This window comes from Pteropus alecto, unplaced genomic scaffold (genome assembly GCF_000325575.1).
Source record: "Pteropus alecto unplaced genomic scaffold, ASM32557v1 scaffold155, whole genome shotgun sequence".
In the NCBI taxonomy this organism is placed as follows: Eukaryota; Metazoa; Chordata; class Mammalia; order Chiroptera; family Pteropodidae; genus Pteropus; species Pteropus alecto.
In genome coordinates, this window is record NW_006438113.1 from 17,196,029 (window position 1) to 17,216,323 (window position 20,295).

Genomic DNA, 20,295 nt, shown 5'->3' on the forward strand with positions numbered 1-20,295 from the left:
CATTCATAATACAATTAGGTTTATTTGTTACAGTCTGCATTCAATTCTGTTATCACCTGGTATCTTGGTTTATTTTTATAAAAATGTGCAGGCAGTATACAGTAACATTCACTTTTGTGTTGTTCAACTTTATGGATGTTGACAAATGCATAAAGTAAGGTATCCATCAACACAAAACCATACAGAGCAGTTTCATAACCTTAGAAGTCCCTTTCACAACTGTTGTATTGTCAATAATTCCCATTTCTTCTAATCCCTGGCAACCGCTAATCTGTTTTGTTTTTGTTTGTTTTTTTTTTTTGGTCCCAATTATTTTGCTTTTTCCAGAATAAAAATGAATAACAGGTGAACTTTTGAGTTTGACTTCTTTCACTTAGCAAAATTCATTAAAAACTAGTCCACATAGTTGAATCAATTAATACTTCAAGTTTTTGCTGTTGTGGCAGTTTAAGATTTTTGTTGTATTTTTAAAAAATTTGCTGAGTATTCACTGTATGGTTGAGCTACAGTTTGTTTATTCATTCACCTGGTGAGAAACATCCTGGATGTTTCCAGATTTAGGTGCTTATAAATAGAGCTGTCATATACATCATATAAAAATTTTAATGTAAACCTTGGTTTCCCATTCAGTTCACTAAATACCTAGGAGTGAAATTGCTATGATGTATGGTAAATGTGTTTAAATTTATAAAAAAAGTACCACACTGTTTTCAAACAGACTGTACTATTTGCCATTCCTGAGAGTTTTTTTGCTCTTCATTTTTGCCAGAATTTGATATTTCATTTTTTTAAATTAGGCATTCTAATAGTTGCGTAGTGATTCAATTTGTATTTGTCTAAAGACTAATGATGGTGAACACCTTATATGTCGTTTATATGTCTCCTTTGATATAGTGTCTGTATAAATATTCTGCCTATTTTGTTAGGTTATTTGTTTTATAGCTGAGTTGTATTTGGAAAAGAATTTGCACCCTATTGTTTTATTTAACAATATCTTTTGCAGAGAAAAAGTGTTTAGTTTTAATGTCAAATGTATTAATATTTTTCTTTATGAATTGTGCTTTTGGTGTTTTATCTAAAATAACTTTAGTTGAAGCCAATGTTATGCAAATTTCCCATTATATATTCCTAAAGACATTTTATAGTTTTGCCTTTTATATATAGGCTTATTATCTATTTTATGCTACAATTTGTGTACTTGAAGTGTTTGTTAAAGTTCTTTTCTTTTTTTTTATAGGGACATCCAATTGTTTCTGTACTATTTGTTGAAAAGACTATCTTTTCTCTAGTAAATTTTTAAAAAATGGTCCTTGTGTATCTTCATCACAAATCAATGTATATATTTGCATGGATCTCTTTCTGGGATTGCTATACTGCTCTATGTAGGCTGCTCTTTACATTTAGTGTGGTGCCTGGGTACACAAAAGGTTTTTATCTGTGTTTCTACTTCACTCTTAGCTTTCAGGAGTCCCTGCAAGCCTATGCTAGTCACAGAAGGGTTTCCTCCTTGAGCTGTATCATCCTGCATGGTCCTTGAATAGTGAATCAAGTGAGATCTTATCTTTGCTGGTAGAGCTTCAGTCTTAGGCAGCCCTTGTGAGCTCAGACCTTGGGTTTGGGACATTGTTTAAATTCCTACCATTCTGTTTGCCAGCCAAACACTTCATCATATCTGTGGTGAATCTAAGATAGCAAAGAGTTTCTTGTGCCTCCTCAAATAGGTCTATTTTGTACTTCTTCAATAAGTCTAGTCTGTATTGGAACAAATTCTGGGCCTCCTTTTTAAAAAAAAAACAGTTTTAACTCATTCTTCCATCATAGCATTAGGTATTGGGGAGTGCAGGGGCAGGATTGTGGGCTGGAAGCCTAGGAGATCCCAGGTTTACCCCTGAGCTAGATGGGTTTTCTTATCCCCTTTTCTGAAATAAGTTCCCAAGATTCTGACTGGGGTACATAGCAATTGTTACTGTGAAATTTGTAGAAATCTAGAATGTCAAGGTTTCTCATATCTTTCAAGTTTGAGTTTTATTTCCAAGAGACGAGGATGTTTTCCCTGCATAAAACTCTTCACCTCACTAAATAATTTAATATATGGCTAATCAGTTAAATAAAATTGTAGCATGTTAATTTAAACTGTGTCTTATTTGTATGACATTTTTCTCTGATGTTTTTGATAATAATTCAGTGATAGATTAACTGGTATCTTTATTTTCCCTGTCATTTAAATACTTGGTAGAAAGGATATATTAAAATCTTATTATGCAAAATGGAAGACAAGCTGAACAGAAAATTGAATTATTTTCCAGATTATAAACTTTCAATTGATTAGCATAAATAAGGTTTTATTTTATTTTATATTTCTTAGATGATCCTAATTGCAAATGAGGTCAATGACGAGTTTTCTTACAAATATAGTGAATTTTATTTTAATAAATAGTTTTAGAATCTTCAGTAATTCATAAAATTATTCACACCTAAACATAAAAATTAATTTTAAAAACAATATTTTTACTTTTTCTTTCAAATAAATTTCTTAATGATTTTCAGCCAGCACTGACAGTTTTAGAGCACTTACTATTTCATTAGCAGTTTTCTAAGCAGAGGGAAGAAGACAATAATTAAGACTGAAATATTAGCCATGTGATTAGTATATAAAGTCTGAAAAATATGTAGATATAGATGTGATATAGAAATTGAGTGAGTTTTCCAGATCCCAGGGTAGAAATTTAATATTCAAATATCCAGAATATCCCTATAGTTCTTCTTCCATTTTTACACACTGCTTTGTTATTATCTTCTCTCCCATTTAAAATGACAATAGTCTAATTGACCAATCTCACCCCAAAAGTACATTCCTCCTCACTCCAACATATATTTGCCATGTTCTAATACTCACACATATGATTTCAATTTCTTATATTCTAGTGGAAGATAAGTATCAATAAATGCAAAGCAAGCCTAATACACATTGTCCTCAATCATTTCCTATAGACTATGCAGAGAAGAAGGGATCCTCAATCATTTCCTATAGACTATGCAGAGAAGAAAGGATCTAAGTAAGAATATGTTAAAGACTCTCTTCCCAAAGTGGCATGGGAAAAGATCAAGTACTTGAGCATGCAATGCCCTAGTATCCTAGGTAATAAACATATTTTATTATTTAAAGTACATGCTGTGAATTCTGCTTTTAAGATACAGATAGCCATAAGAAAATGTGACATGTATCCTACAACAAGTAAAACTTGAAATATATCTAAAAATCATGAATTTTCTTGAATCCATTAGAAAGCCAAGGATTTAAGTCAATGAGGTTAACTGAATTCTAAAGTGTCATGCTTCTTAAGAGAAAATGAGATCAATTGTTTCACATTTTCCAGAGTATGGAAAATGTGATTGCCATATAAGCTGGTAAGAAGAATTCAACTAAAATGACAATAAATCATTAAAGGCTGAAATTGGACTATCATATCAGTTTAGAAAAGAAAACGTGAACCTCAGACACAAGGGAAGTTTGGTCACTTGCAAACTCTTTATCAAGCTCTTTCACTGAGTGCTCATAAGAGAGATTGGGGGCAGGAGGTGGGAAGGGGACTAGAGACACTCCTTTATGGCACATTTATGTGGGAGGCTGATTGTTCCCAGAGCCCAGAAAAAAAATTCTACCCACATCTATATGAAAGAAAGCCTTCAACTGTTGGAAAAAGAACAGGAAACACTGTGGTTCTCAGGGTCCAAGAAAAGAGCCATTGCTTCTGGGGAGGAGGTAGAAGTGAACCCATCTGCCTCTAGGCAAGGCGTAGGAAACCTCTTAAACTTAGGAGGTCTGCTACTATTTAGGGAGGGGTGGAAAAACTCCCAGTCAGGAGCATTACGGACAGAATGCAGAGTTTGGTTTCTAGAAAGATTGACAAAAATGCTGAGAATAGATTATCTCAATGCCAAGACTCAGTACATAGTTTGACTTTTTTTTCTTTTTTTAAATATTTTGCTTGAAGTTCTTCTTTATTAGATCTGCTTCTTGCCTGCCTGCCTGCCCTACCTGCCAATCTCTCTCTCTCTCTTTCTCTTTCTCCCTCCCTCTCTCTTTCTGTTTTTTTGATACTCAAATTACACAAACGTTACACTGTTTGATATTGTCTCATAGCTCTTTGTTGCTCTGTTTTTTCTTTATTTTTTTCCACTTCATTTTTCTCTTCATGTTTTGGTTAGATCATTCTTATTTACCTATTTTCAGTTTTCCTTTCCGCTGTAGTGTATGCTGATGACTTATTATCCATCTTTAATATTTTTTTCTAGAATTTTTATGTGATCCTAATTAATAATTTCTGTCTCTCTGCTCAAATGCCTCATCTGTTCATGCATATTGTACATTTTTTCCTGTAAACCTTTTTACATATTAGTAATAGTCATTTTGCTGTTTCTGTCTGATAGCTTCAACATCTGTTATCTCTGAGTCTGATTCTGTTTTGTTTCATTTTTTATTTCTTGCTTTTTGGGTTTATCTCTCTTTTATTAAAAAAAAAAATTAAATGCCAGTTATTGTGTATGGAAGAAGAGTAGGAAATAAAGTAGATACTTGGCATCTAGAATGGACATACATCATCTGCCAGGCTATTAATGCGGGTGAGTTGATTCAGTCTAGTTAAGTTAGGTTTTGTTGTTTCTAGAGTCATTTGGAATGTATTAAATGCTTTATGTTCCTCCCATACTATATTGATATCACATGTTATCATATGGAACACAGGTTACTTAAAACTAGTCTGAGATGGGAATTCTTAAACAGATGATTTATCATGGGGTTCTCTGAAAAGAAGAAAGTGAGTAAAGCAGAAAATATAAATAAGGTATAGTTGCAAAAAACATTTAGCCTAGGCATGATCCTATGGGAGAGTCTAGAGCTGCAAAACAAATGTTGTCTTACCCAGAAACAAGGCTGCCAAGTGGCTTATGACCTAACCTGATTAATGACTGGCTAAAGGTCACCCAGTGGGGAGATAGCACAGCTTCTCAGGCATCTTCCATTGGAACATTTTCCATCTGCTATGCTCAAGTCTCTGGGGAAAATAGTTACAGCAGCTGAAGACTAGGTGCATCAACCAAATAATACGAATCTAAGCTGGCCATCCAGAGCATTTGATACATTCTGAACCAAATTCTATATTCTGTCATTTCAGTCAAATCACGGATACCAGTTTATAACTAGGGCATTAATATGTTGGTTCAGGAACTAGAAATAAAAAAGATAAAGAATATTTTCACTAAGTGCCAAACAGAAGCATGCATTAAGTAGTAACACTGCAATTCTAAGTAGTAATTTTTTTCCACACTAGCTTGAGAACAGATGTTCAAAATTTACTGGTTTTATTCTTGCCATAAATTCCATGTGTATGCATGCCTACTGTATGCTTACTGCTGGCAAACTAAAATTAATTAGTCACATTAGGTAATTACGAGTACATTAGATAGTGAGTCAATATACCTGAGTCCTAATCTAGAAATGATTACTAACAAACTGTGACTTTAGGAAAGTCACTTCTTTTATCTTTAAAAGGCAAGTAAGAAAGACAACACATAATTTTAAGATTCAATTTAACTCAAGGAAATTTTACTCAAGTTCTGAATATATATAGTATGTACCTTTCCTTTATTGCTAATAGCAAAATGGCATTCCAAAATGCAGACTATTCCCCATGCAAATTAACAATAATTTAAAATATCATAACGAGAAATTCCAAAATGTGCTTAAGTAGTGGATTAATTTACACCTGAATTTAGAAAACCTTAACTGCAAGAGGGGGAAAAAGTGTGTGTATATATATAAATAGGACCCTAAGGAAAAGAAAGAAAGTTAAAATTGCAAGTCAGTAGATATTTAGGTGAGGAAAAGGAGTGACTAAGGAGACCAGGTTAGGTCTAATTGTGATTATTTTTAAATGTCTTTGTTTCTTTTGAGTATACTGTTTCATTTTAACTGACAAGAGAATCACAAATTTAAAGATTGATAAAAATCTTATATACATTTCAGAGAAGAAAAGATACATAGTTTCTCATTTAATTCTTTAATATTACAAATGCAAGCATGAAAGTGAAAAGTGTTTGGGATGGAATGGGTAGGGACTTTGATCAGAACTAGAAGTGCTCTTCAGGACTCTGCTGAAATTAAAGGTTTCTATTATCTATTTTTCCAGAAAATTGGCATAATTGTACTGTTAATCATCTTGGATTTTCTTAGCAATAAATGTGTTCACTTTGAATAACCAGCACTATCATTCTGCTTAATTTAAATTTTTACATTTCCTCCAAATTCATAACTAGGATCTATATAAATATTTTATTCCGTTTATCTTTTGATGCTGTACATGGAGAAGACCCATATAAAATCTTTGGTGAACGTTAAAGAGAAAACACCTTAAGTCAACAATAAACCTTATTTGGTCAGAGGCAAATGCTGTAGGTTTTAAAAAAGTCACAAAAGCTCAAGAAGATAATATTATCTATAGGACATATTTGAGACAGAGTTGACATTGGCAGACCTACTCTTTCCATCTTTTCTTTAAAAGGCCTTCTGATATGGTATGGGATGTAAATTGCATGGTTATGGAACAAAAGAGACAATGGAGAAGATATAATGAAATAGTACAATGGATGAACGGTTTCTGACCCATAATTTTTCCTTTATACCAAATCCTTCATGAGGTAATGCAAGTTATCATTCAAATATCCAAAGATACCCAAAGTTAGACAGATGCATTCTTGTATTTTATGCTATTCCAGGACTCGAAAAGCTCACAGTGTTAGAAGAGGGAGGTATCGGTAACAAGGAGATTATAGATTTGTTCAAGAAAAAGATCTATATAGAATAATATAATAAATGCACATTGTGATTATTGCCTAGAGTTGGAATAGATAATATTCCTAGAAGATATTAAATAAATCACAAATAGAATAAGAACCCCTTGGGTTGAATCTGTGGATGATATCAATTGATATAATACTCAATTTTTAAAGTGCTTACTTTTAAGCCTTTTGTTTTGGTTTTTGCTTTTTTATTTCTACTATAGTCAACAATCTAATATAGTGTTAAAAGTAACTATGGAAATTGCACCTAAGCATTAATTTCTATTAGAGAAATACACATTTATTTTTTAATTTGTAAAAATTTTTATCATGGGTCAAATGGTTTAACTTTGCTTTTAATGAAATAAATAATATCTGAATCTTTTTAAATTAGTGACAATACAGAGATTTTATTTTCAAATTACAAGTTTGATAAGAGGTGTGAATTAGTTTACGAATAGATTTAGAATCTTGAAAATAAGTGAGAGCTCATTAGAGCTTTAATCATAACCATAATTATCATCATGTTGAAATTTCTATGTTAGTTATTCTTTAGACAAACAGTATTTGTTTTAACTATAAACTGAACTGAGTCTGAATTCTTCTAGTCTCCTCAAATATTTGACTGCACTTTCCAAAATAATGTTTCCAATTTTCTTCCATCCTTTGACTTGGAATCATTGAGAACTAATATTGCCCTTTTTCCTGAAGCCCTGTAAACTGCAGCTAGAATGACTTAATATAAACTTCAGAGAAATTGCCATAATAGCTTATGCTTAGACAATCTCCATGTCTGATGCTGTGTAATCCACTAAAAAGTTTGCCTGAACACCCAATGACATCATCAGAGCAGTATTTTATTATGTATATACTGTATTAATAACTTAATTGTTCTAAATTGTACATCAGTATACAAAAGAGCACTGGGATTATTTATTACATACAATCTTAACATGGCAAATATACGACAAGAAAATAGCGTTTCTTTCCCACTCTTCATATTGAATTTATTCTCAGCTACGAGGTTCATCTTTCTAATTCTTTCACTAAAATTGTCTTATTTTTGTTGACGTGCCTTGAATTATTTTAAAAGAATGTACAATCTGGGAATGTCACTAATAATTTGTGATTTACATTATAAAGTATAAAAATACTTGTATAGTTTACAGAATCACACTTTTTATTCTTAGAGACTATTAGAAATTCTCTGATTAAAATTTTTATTTCACAGGGAAAGCTGCAGACTTGCTGGCTCGTTTTTCACTCGGGGCTTAAAAACTTTTGAAATAAGGCAGGTTATTGATGGCCTGTATTCCTAGTCTTATTGCAAGTTATTCAAAGTGTAGTTCTATGACCAAAAACATTGGCATCACCTGGAAGCTGGTTAGAGATGCAGAATCTCAGTCACAAATTCATATTTATTGAATCAGAATGTACAATTTAGTAAAACCTCTGGTGATTCATTAAATTTAGTTAATCTCTAGTGGTTTATATTAAAGTGTAACAAGCACATCTCATTAAGAAAGTTTGGAGTGGATGGAGATTTTCTATCATAACCTTGGCTCACTTTTATATTTAACTTTGCTCCTTGGGTTCTAAAATAAAGTTCAATGTAAGATGTTTAGAGCAATCGTCTCCTTGGTATGGAAATAAAATACTGGAACATCTATTTATATATTATTTTTAGAATCCCACTAAACTGGCCATCCTCTCTTTGATCCATAAGATTCATAATCCACCTTTTTATGACTTGCTCTGTTTCATAGTTAGGCTGTCCTCTAAGGGCACAACCATTGTCCTTTGGATTCTGTTTGGGTTTAGCCAAGAGCTGGGACCAGATAGAGATCAGAAGATGAGGGTGAGGTTAAGGTATTTCTCTCATGCCTTTCATTTCCTCTCTGCTTGGGCACCAGAATCATAGATGTGGCTGCTTTCCTCTACAATCACAGATGCTATTGGGCAGCTACACTTCCAAGGTTCCCACTTCCCCTTGGGTCCAGTGACACTAGTTCATTTCATGAGCACTTCAGGGCTAGGAGTTGTACCATTTTCTGGTTTTTCAAGTTAATGCTTACATCAGTAATTTTTGATGATTCCTTTAAATTTATGGACAACTCTCTAAACAATATTCATTGTTTTCAAAGTTACGAAATCATCTCTTTCTTGAAAAGACCTTGGCTATTGCATACATCTTTTCTTGTTTATTTGTATGTTTTGTAATTAACACATCCAATTATATATATATATCACACATACACATACTGATAGAGGAGGGAACATGGTCACAAATAGTTGGATATCATTGCTAATATCATCCAAATTCTGTAGTTAATACACTAAAAACGTTGCTCTTGTAGAGAAACTATTGTCCTGGAAGGGTTACAGAGGTCATATGCAGATAGGTCTAGTCAGTTCAAACCCTACTTTGCCCTTCTCTAGGACAGCCATCCTGGCTTTTGTTTGTGTAAATCATACTGTACTTGCAGGTCTATCTGTAGAGTCCTTATTAAGAATTTTATTATGTTTTGAATGTAAAATTATGTAAATATCAACGATAAATAAATCCTTGCATATGGTATACATACAAATGTACATAATAAATTCTACAAGAAATATAACTATAGGAGTTGAACAGTGTAAATATATATATGCCTTATTGTTAAAGTGTACAGCTGAAACATTGAATTTTGTTAACTAATGTCACCATAAAATATATATATTAATTAATTAATTGATTAATTATAAATAAATAAATAAATAAAATTCTATAGCATTTTTTTAATCTTTGTGATTGTCGCTATTGATTAACTGGTTATTTAAAAAAAAAAAATTCCGAGGGAAAAAAATCATGAAAACATACATAAGTAACACAAAGGATGTATTTTAAGTTGCTTAATTTGTTAATTTTTAAATATACATATATGAACTAACTGGTAAAAATTTAGCTTCCTTTTTCTATTTGGTGTTATGCAAGTTGGCAGCCAGATTGATTTACTTTTCCTCTCACTGCCAGGCGAGAGATTGCTGTATCTTCTCTGAAGAAACTGAGTAGTCAAAGAAAAAGACCTTTTAAAACTTCCAATTGCCAAGGCACTTCTACCCTTTACTGAAGTACAGGAATCCATGAAAATAGTGGATATGTCCCGTCAGTTTTTAAGTGTCCCATTTAAAAAAAATAAAGACAGCAAGTTGTGTGAAAGAGGACAAAAAACTAATTGTGAAAGTGACCTAAAGGATTTAAAATAATGGCAATGCTTAGAATGAAAGAAACTTTAAAAACCAAAATCAATGTTATTAAATAGCTTAGGTAAAATACTACAACCATGAAATACAAATAAGTCTCTAAAAATCTCATTAGAGAATAAATTTGTATCTTTAAAATTAAAATACAATTGAAGGAATAAAAACCCATCAGAAAGAAAACATAAAGACAAAAATCTAGAATGCGAGAGCAGAAGAAAATTAAAAGACTATCTAATAAACCCAATAACCAAATAACAAAATTACCAGCAATAGAAAACAGAGGGAATGAAGGCAAAGAATTTTTAAACAATTAAGGTACACAATATAAAAATAAACTATGTTGAGTTTACACACTAAAAGGTTTCACATACTGCTCAGTAAGATGTATGGAAAAGAGATATACCAAGGCTCATTATTGTGAAATTTCAGAACTCTTATGCTTAAGAGTGGATCCTAACTACTTCCAAAAATGAGAGACAAAAATAACATAATGAGAAGATTGGACTTTAAAATATCATCGGTTTTTTCCCAACAGACAAGATGAAAGCTTGAGGATGATGAGGCAATGCCTGAAAATTTAATGGAAATAACTTCTTTTGCAGAATTTCATACCTGGCCAAACAATCAAAACATTCTCATACATTCAAGCTCTCAAAAATTTTACCAAATACACACTAAGTCCTCAGAAACTACTGAAAGGATGTGCTCTACCAAAACAAAAGAAGTTGTTATCAACAAAAAAGGAGTCAAGGGAATCAGGGAATGGGATCCAATACAGAAAAAAAGGCTTAAAGGATTTTATAAGATAATGAAGACAGATTATAGAACAGCAACTGTGTAGCAGGACTAGAGAAAAATCATTTAAGGAAGAAGTTCCAGGAGAGACATTGTCAAGTAAAAAAGAAATATAGATCTTATGCATTTAAAAGTATTGAGAGGAAATTTATATTTTTAGAAGATAAAATTATCAAAATAAAAAATGAGCCTTATTAACTACAAGAAGTAGTATGCATATAGTACTATAGAATTAGTCTGTACTATTTCAATAAAATGGAATAATTAAAAATAGATCTAAAAACATAAAATAATAATTATAAAAATGCACAATATTGATTTTTCATGGTGAAAATTTTCATCTTCTAGTAATTATTACTAACAATAAAACAATTAAAAGCATTTAAAGTGGTTGATTCTGGGGGGCAGTCATGGTTAATATCTCACAAATTTTCCTTCTACTCTCACCCAAATAAATTTAGTTTACTGTAACCAATACTGACTGCAAAACAAAACATGCAAATCTACTTTTACAATCCCAGTTTCCAAGAGTCCTATGCAATTAGAATCCTTGCAGTATTGGGTGATTTTATCATTATAGTACCCTGGAGCAACAATTTTTACAATATCCAATAGGCATTATGCTAGGCACTGGACATAAATCTTTCCTTATGGAAGCTTGAATATAAACATAAGAACAGACTCTCTTCACCTTCTCTGGATCCCACTTCAGTTATTTCTCTTACGCTGCCTCTGCCATGATTCAGACCTCTTTCCAGGAAGACTTTAAGTTCCTTAATAATTATACTAAGTTTTAAGAATGCAAATTTTAAAAGAGAAATTATTAAAATACTTTATGAAAGAACATCATAATCATGAAATCTCTATATTTCATTCATTTCTGTAGGTCAAATCATTCTATAAATTCTTGTTCTTTATTGGGCACTCCATAGTCTGCTTTGAACATTATTACACTCTCTTAAGTTAAAAATTTCCTATATATCATTTCTGCCACAAACGTATCCTAAAGTTATCTAGAAAGACTTGATATGTTCTCCTAGTTGGATCTGAGGATATCATGGTTATTTTCCCTGTTCCTACCTCAGACATATTTCTCCTCGTTCCTGATAGATATAACATAAATATTATATAAATGATATATATGAATATGTGTCAGTTAAATGTTTCCTTACATATTTATTTTATTTTCCTATTCCTCTATCTATTTACTGTCATCTTGGACTATAATTTCTTAGAGCAGGGAACTGAGGTTGAGAAAGGATAACTGATTTTCTAGAATTTGCACCATAAATTAGTAGGAAAGATAAAACTAACCTAGGTTTCCTGTTTTTCAACTCAAGCTTATTTGTTCTAACATTTGTATTCAGAGCTTGGTCTATGTCACCTACAGAAGAATCCTTAATAAATGTCTGTTCTTGATAGCTAAACCTCCTGTCTCATTTATTTTTCCTGCAAATTACTCTTTTGTATCAGTACTACCCTATATTATTTGCTGTTTTAAATTGAGATAAATATTTACCTTAATTATTCCTCAAAGTAGGCAAAATAACAGTATTTGTTGACAGAGAGCAAAGTCAGGTAGAAGACTTATATCTAAGGAATATGTTTTTAAGTATTTGAGGCAAAATACATTTAAATGCTTTCATTAGGTGGTACAGCTTTTTAAAAAATACTGCACATTTCTATCTATATTAAATTGAGCATATATACATATATATGACAAGATATATCCCAGTGACTACTAGAAAAATAACAAAAATATGAGTGACAAAATAATTATTACCATAATCCAAAACACTTAATTCATATGCCTTTTGTTATTCTGTCATCTTTTTTATCCTGTCATTAGACACATTTGTTGAAATGTGAGGAACACACCAAATATAAAAAGGCAATCAAATGGAATCTAGATGTTTAATAAAATGTGAGTCTTTTTATCAGACTAACTTGGATGGGTTATATATAACTTCATGGGTATACAATTGCATGATATGAGAAAAGACAATATCAGTTTAGAAAAATATTAAAGATAATTCTGAATATTTTGACATTTGCACAGCCATAGAAAATAAAGTCAGCCCTGAATGTTTTCTTTGTTCTAAAATGGAATATACGTCATTCAAGGAGTCTGTCATTTCATGCCTTCATTTCTGTAAGAAATTGTTGTGGATAGAATCAGATGTACAACAAAAGAGAGGTCATTCCTTTTCATTTAAAAAAATCCATAATTCTCACAGAATGAAAAATATTATTAGAAAATACAAAAATTGAAACCTATTGAGAATACATTTTAAGGTTCTTTATAAATTAATATTTTTGTTTAAAGATAATAATTATGTACAAATATGCTCTCATTTTAAATAAAATACAAAGTATAAAATATTTTGATGAAAAGACTATTAATACCAGAGAGTAGGGAGTGGGGGAGGAGGAGGAGGTCTATACGGTAAAGGGGGTCAAATATAGGAGGTACGGGGAGGGTGAATTAGGTAAAGGGGATCTAATATATGGTAGCTGAAGAAAATTGGACTTTGGGTGGTATACACACAATAGAATATGTAGATTATAATGTACACCTGAAAATTATATAATTGTATTAAACGATGTTATCCCAATAAACTTAATTTTTAAAAAGTTAAAAAAAAGAACTAGGCCACATGACACCAAGTCACTGGTCCTTCTGAATTGAAGAGAGAAAAAAAAGGTTATTAAAAAGTTTCAAACAAAATATGGTTGAACATCTAAACTGCCACAGTAGATACTAGAGAGTACTTGACAGATTGAACAGATATTAAATATTTTGATTATATACTGCTTCTTAAGGTAAGTAAATAAAATTTATCAAATCAATTAATGTTTGCAAATGAGACATAATTTATTTGGCTAATATAGAATGTAGTTGCTCCTTAGACATTGGTTAATTTCCTGGAATAAAACAGGGAGATAAGGATTTAAAATATAGAATCATTCAGGATATTAACTCTTATGTGATGCACAGCAAAAGAAGAATTCATAGAGCAGAATGAAAGGAGATGGCCAGAGATGTATAAATTACATAGAAAGCAGAAATTATTCCAAAATCCAAGAAAGAAAAAAAAATGTTTGAAGTAAGAGAAACTGGTTAGCAGCAACAAATTTTTCCATGGAATCAAGAAGATAGAAGTCTGAAAAATGCTCATTGGATATCTATAGTAGAAATTTAGTAAGAATATTTTTAGTTAGCTAATTAGGTGAAAGTTCAAATTAAAGTAAGTCACTAAATGAATAAGAGGTACTGGTTTGGGGACTTACAGTGCAGGCTTTTCATTTACAAATTGTTTTGAGAAATATGTGATGACATTAGAAGGAATTTAAGGTAAAAATGGCATATTTTGTGGCTAGAAGAATTTTGGATATATTTATATGCAGAGAGAGAGAAACAGATGTAAAGGAAAAATATTAGAGAATATTTAATGAAATAAAACCAATGAGTATTTTTTTTAAAAGAATAAGATGAAAATAAAAGATAAAAGAATAATTCTTTGATGTAAGTCTATCAATTTCTCTGATTGGATAGATGTTAGGGTGGTCGAAGATACAGATAAAGTCAAAGGCAAAAATGTCTAACATAAGATTGTTAATAACCAATAGGCTCTGTTATCGTCATGAAATCAGAAGAAAAGTCATATGAAAGAAATAGAGACAAGGTGAGATACTTGAGAAAAATAAAAAGAGTAAGGGATAAATGCCTTAGGTAATGTGACAACAAAGTAAATACATGTACTAGCACTATGAAAAATTATAGGGTGAGATAATGAGTAAGACTTTTTTAATGTAATTTCCACCCAAGCCTGTTGTGATTCTGGGTATGCCTATGTGTGGGTGGGCAGATAAATGTTTCCAATAACATACTTAATTGAATGTTCTTAGACTTAAGTCAATTAAATATAATTAGTACTATTTCAGAAATGAAAACATTTGTCATCCACAAAGGTCCATCTCAGGTTAAGAAGTCCAAAGTTAAATATAAAGCTCCTGGCACCATGATTAATTGAAGACTCTTAGTAGGATCTCAGTCAGATAACTCATCACTAGTTCAATCAATCAATCAACTATCAAGGAATTTTTTAAGTATCGAATGCATGTACAACACTGGTCTTGAGGGCAGTGTTATCTTCAAGATTTTTAGACTCTACAGTGATACATAATATAAGAACAAATGACAAATAAGTTAATAATATGGGCCAAAATTGGTAATTGGACTAATAATTATAAATTGGTGTATAAGTAAAATCAAACCTAAATGTTCAAGCACTTATTAAGCTATAGAGTATGAGCTGAAATTTTTCACTTGAAAGACATTATAGTATAGTTTAGAAAAACAAGTAAACATTCCCTGATCATTTTTAACAATAAAAGGCAATACTTGTCAAAAACAAATGACAGAAATAAAATATTTATGATATAATTGGATAATGTTGGAATAAGTAATAACTGATAAAATATTTAATGGCTTTAATAATTTATTAAAATGTATAAAAGTGATTAGATAAAGTAAGCAGAGATTGGGAAATACAAAAGAAAGAAAAGAGAAGTATATCTCTCTTTTAAAGAAATCTAATAGATAAATCCCTATGGTTTAAATCTACAGACTACAGTTGAATTAACTGGATGGATTTCCCAGTATAACTGAAGGCTGTATTTGTAATGATTCCTGTTCATGGTCAGACACTACATTCTCTATTACTACTCTTTCCACTGAAGAAGAGGTATAAATGAGGTAGAGTGATTGTGGAGTCAAGGTCCTAGGAAGCATTCAATAATAATTAATGAGACAAATGTCAGCAAGTGGATGGAGGACATAGAGCACTATTCGGAATGTGGCTCTGAGTAGAAAATATCTGAGGGAAGACAACATGAATGAAAGCATCACCATCCAGGACTAAGATGAAAATGTGTAGCTATTTAGGCAACAGGTGATATCCAAGTATATGGTACATTTTGGAGGAGTTAAAAATAAAATTGATTAGATAAAAGTGAAATGCACATGAGTGATTTTGAAAGCCAGTTAGAGGAGATTAAATTTAAAGCAGTTAAGATTAGGAAACTATCAAAATGTTTCGGAATAAGGGAGAAGTGAAAGTTGTAATGTCGGAAAATTTGCCAATTTTTAGGGCAGAGGATAATTTAAAGGTAATGAACTCAAACATACAGGAAGATTAAAGTATTGGATTAATTTGATACAGATGAAATTGCAAAGAAAGAAAACAGCTGTGAGGAAGATATTGTAAAAGAGACAATCCCCTCCTTTTTCTGTTTTTATGCTTTGGTAACAGAATTATACCAAACCAATGCAATATCTAGAATTTTGATAAATTATTGCCATATATTTCTATTTGGACTTTAGGGTTTTATAATAAAACCAGGAATAAAAACATAAATGCTCCGGTGGTTTTAGTCTTATTATGCTAAAATAATGATTATCTCAGACAATTTAAACTAAGCATGTACTTTTAAATGTTTTACTAGATAATCTATAAAATCAGAGGTATAATCTGTGATGAGACCAAATTATGTTCTCAACTTTTCTAAATTCAGACACACAGTAATACCAATGTGATCGTAACATCAGATTAGTCTTCAAGAGTATATCTTGTACCTGACAGAAGCCAAATACTTTAAGACAACTATTCTCATATAAAATGATTATAAAAAGAAATGCTATGTCTAAACTCATTATTCATCTCTTATCTTCAAATAGTGCTCAAAAAATAAAAACAAAACTATAAAACCTGAATTAATAATTTTTCCTATCAAGGAAAAATGCAATTTTCACTTAAAAGTCCATCGAAGAACTCATCTTCAGGTTTTTCTTGAGCTAAATGTATTTTAAAATGAAGTAGGCAAATAGTAGAGATTCTGAAACATACAGGCAAATTTAAAGAATCACTTTTAGATATAATACGCCTAAGTATAAAATTTAACTACAGTTGTCAAAAGGCCAGGGTGTTTCTCATGATAGAGGAAAAGACTAATTGATTGTCAAAAGATTTGGTTTTTGAATCTGGATTTGCTACTGTATGACTTTCAATTAAACTCACTGGATTCTTATTTCCTTGTCAGTGAAATAGTGATAAGAGTGAAATGATAATACTAGTATATTAACAGTAACAATAATAATTGGCAGAAATTTTAGTCTATCTAACATTTTGAAGACTTAATATTAACTAGGCTCTAAGTTGTTTTTCATATGCATTATTTTTATTAATCCTCAGAAAGCTTGAAAGGAAAATACTATTTTTATTTTTGTATGAGGAAAATGTAAATTTTAGGTGAGGAAACAGAACTCAGTAAATTATTCATTTATCTACATGTTCTAATTTAACTTAGGTCAGAGGTGCTATGAACCATGCTTTGTTTTCCCCATCTACTTCATAGTGACAATGTGAAAATACCATTGGAAAAAAATTAAATGCTTTGTATACTATAAAATATGTTATAGATTTAAGAGATATCATCACAGAATTATTATATTTTACTCTATTGTAAATATCTTGAGAAACTTTGAGCTTAATGCATTTTTATATTATCACAGTACTTTTCATTAAAGGTACTCACTAAATATTTGTTAAGTGAATGAAAGGAAGAAAAGAAGGAAGAGTAGTAGCATGATATAGATTGCTAAAAAAGGAAGAAAAGTTTTGAGGTTGAATCATATGAAATTGCCATTTTGTGGGACAAAATGGTTGATTATATGTAAGTTCATATTGTTCCAGCTAATGCAAATAACACAACATTTTATTCGAATTTTCAAAAAACTTAGGTTAATGATTTTATTTAAGGATAAATGCATTTTGTCTTCTGTTCTTACATCCAGTGATAGATGCTGTGGCAATTTTCTTTTTCTATGTAACACTCCAAAACATACTGGTTAAAACAACAAATTTCTTATTTCTCACAATTCTACTCTGGACTCAGAACTTCCATATTTCTTTTAAAATTCTAACTGTAAACAGAACATTTTCTTTATTACTTCATCACTCTTTTCCCTTATCTTATAATATGCAGCTTTAAAAGGAAAACAAACCCCCAAACAGTTGACACTATCAATGGTCTACCTGCAATTCTCTTTAATCAAATATATAAGCTCCTAACATACATTTTATAATTTTAGTTACCACTGGTGACATTTTTTATCATTTTTCTGCATCTACCTGACATGGTTCTCCTTTTCTATTGCCTGCAATAGCAGCTTTCTCTCTGCTCTTCCAGCCTCCAGTAAGAATCTTCTTGCTACTCTCTTGTCTGCATTTCAGCTCAATCCCAAAGTCAATACCATATGTTTTAGGTTTTTGTAATGGCAATACTCTAATCCTGATTTAGAATGTTCCAGTCATTTACTTCAAAGTAATAAACTGTTCTAAATCCGCTTAAACAACAACAGCTCATTATTTTTCATAATTCTGTGGATGCCCAGCAATTCCTCAGTGATTTTTCCTGGACTCCCTTGTGTGGCTGCATTCAGTTAGAGGGTGGTCTGGACTGGAAGGTTAAAGAGGTGTCACTCACACTTCTGGCTTTAAGAGCTTGCTGTCTGCTAAACGCCTCGATTTTTCTCCACATGCCCCCTCATTCTTCAAGAGTATAGATAGAGCTTCTTTATAGTATGTTGGGCTCATGATTTCAAGAGGGAAAAATTAGAAGCTGCAAGTCCTCTTTAGTTCTAGCCTCTAATCCCACAGCACAACTTCCCCTGCACTTTACTTTCTAAAGCTAAACAGTCAACCTAGAGTCAAGGTTAAGGAAATAGACTCTATTTCTAGATAGAAAAAGAATTAATCACATTGCACACATTGCAGAGGTATTTGTAGGATTGCAGCCATCTTTGCAAACTATCAACCAAGAATGTTAACTGAAATATTATCTCTTGTTAAAGAGCAAAATTCAACTCAGTAAATTTGAAGATCTAATTGGCATTATTGAGCAATTCATGAATCTAGCAGCATCCCGTCTAGCAACTAAAAGCATACTCCACAAGGTTATACAAAATGGAAGATTTTTATAAGAAGAAAAATGGACAAGAGAGTGATTAAAGAAAGTAAAAAAAAGTAATTTTTAGACCAGGATACCTTATTTTTTTGAAAGTGGAGGGGGGGGGGGAACAACAAGGGTTTTTATCATGCAGATTGTCTCTTTCTATGGGAAATGGAGAGGGCCCAGGTGACAAATTACCTAATTGGTGTTGACCAGAAATTCCAAAGTAGTTGATTTGAATTATATTTCAGGAAGAAGTTGAAACAGCTGTTTGGTCAGGTATTAAATCTAGGTTTTAGCTTGAGAGATGCCATTTTGAACCTCTGGGTTTCTCTTTAATGCTATGATAGGTTCTTCAATCTATTCGTCATACTTCTAAAGTGAATTCAAATGTTAGACATTTATTGGAATTAGTGATGATATTTGTAAATATAGTTTATATAAACACCATTTACTAAACTTTTATACTAACTTTACAGTTTAGTGAACAATAGTAATTTTTAAATGATTTAAAATGTAAATATCTGGTTTTAACTCTTATTGTCATCTAAATTTCCCAAAACATTTCTATGTTTTGGTAAATGTATGCTACTAACATGAATTTGTAAAATATAGCTTCCTTGAGATCATAGACTCTTTACTGTTGTAAATATAAAGAAAATATATAAAACTGACAATAAAGGAAAGTATTTTTTATCTAAAAAAGTTTATCATTTTAATAAAAATATTTAAGTTATCTGTGTTGGAGAAGAGGACTCTATATTTGATGATAAATACATAGCGCATTAATTTATGCCTTTTGGTGATTTATATATGTATGTGTATATATATGTGCACACACATATGTATCTATGTATACATTCATTTAATATGAACTTTAAAAAGTAATTAATTAAGTAATATATCATTAACGAGTTAAGAACCAATTATAGAGCCTTCGGTGCATTAATAACTGCCTGCATTTTATGTATGGTTGGTGACTTAGAACTGATTTTGTAATGTATACTTTGAGATGGGACATTGCTTTTAAAATTCTTAATCTTTTAGTAGGAAATGAAATGGGACATCTCTTGCAGAGTTAATCTTTTTAGTAAACCTAGTTAAATTTTCTTCCCTATCTTTCTTTGGAAAAAAGACCCTCCCCCTCAAATCCTGATAACTGCCCTGGCGACTCAGACCCTCTGGCTAATGATCAGGGTCATTAGCCCATTGCTAAGCAGAAATGGTGTTAAGCCAGGCAGGGCCCTTAGTGTCTGAGGGGAGAGGGGACTTTAGGCCAAAGGTCTTTCTTTTTAATCTTTAAGAAGCGTATTAACCAAGCCTGTTTCCCTTTACTCATTTAATAGGCAAATCAATAATAGAAATTAATAGATGTATGATTTAAATAACGAGTTTGTATTTTATTTT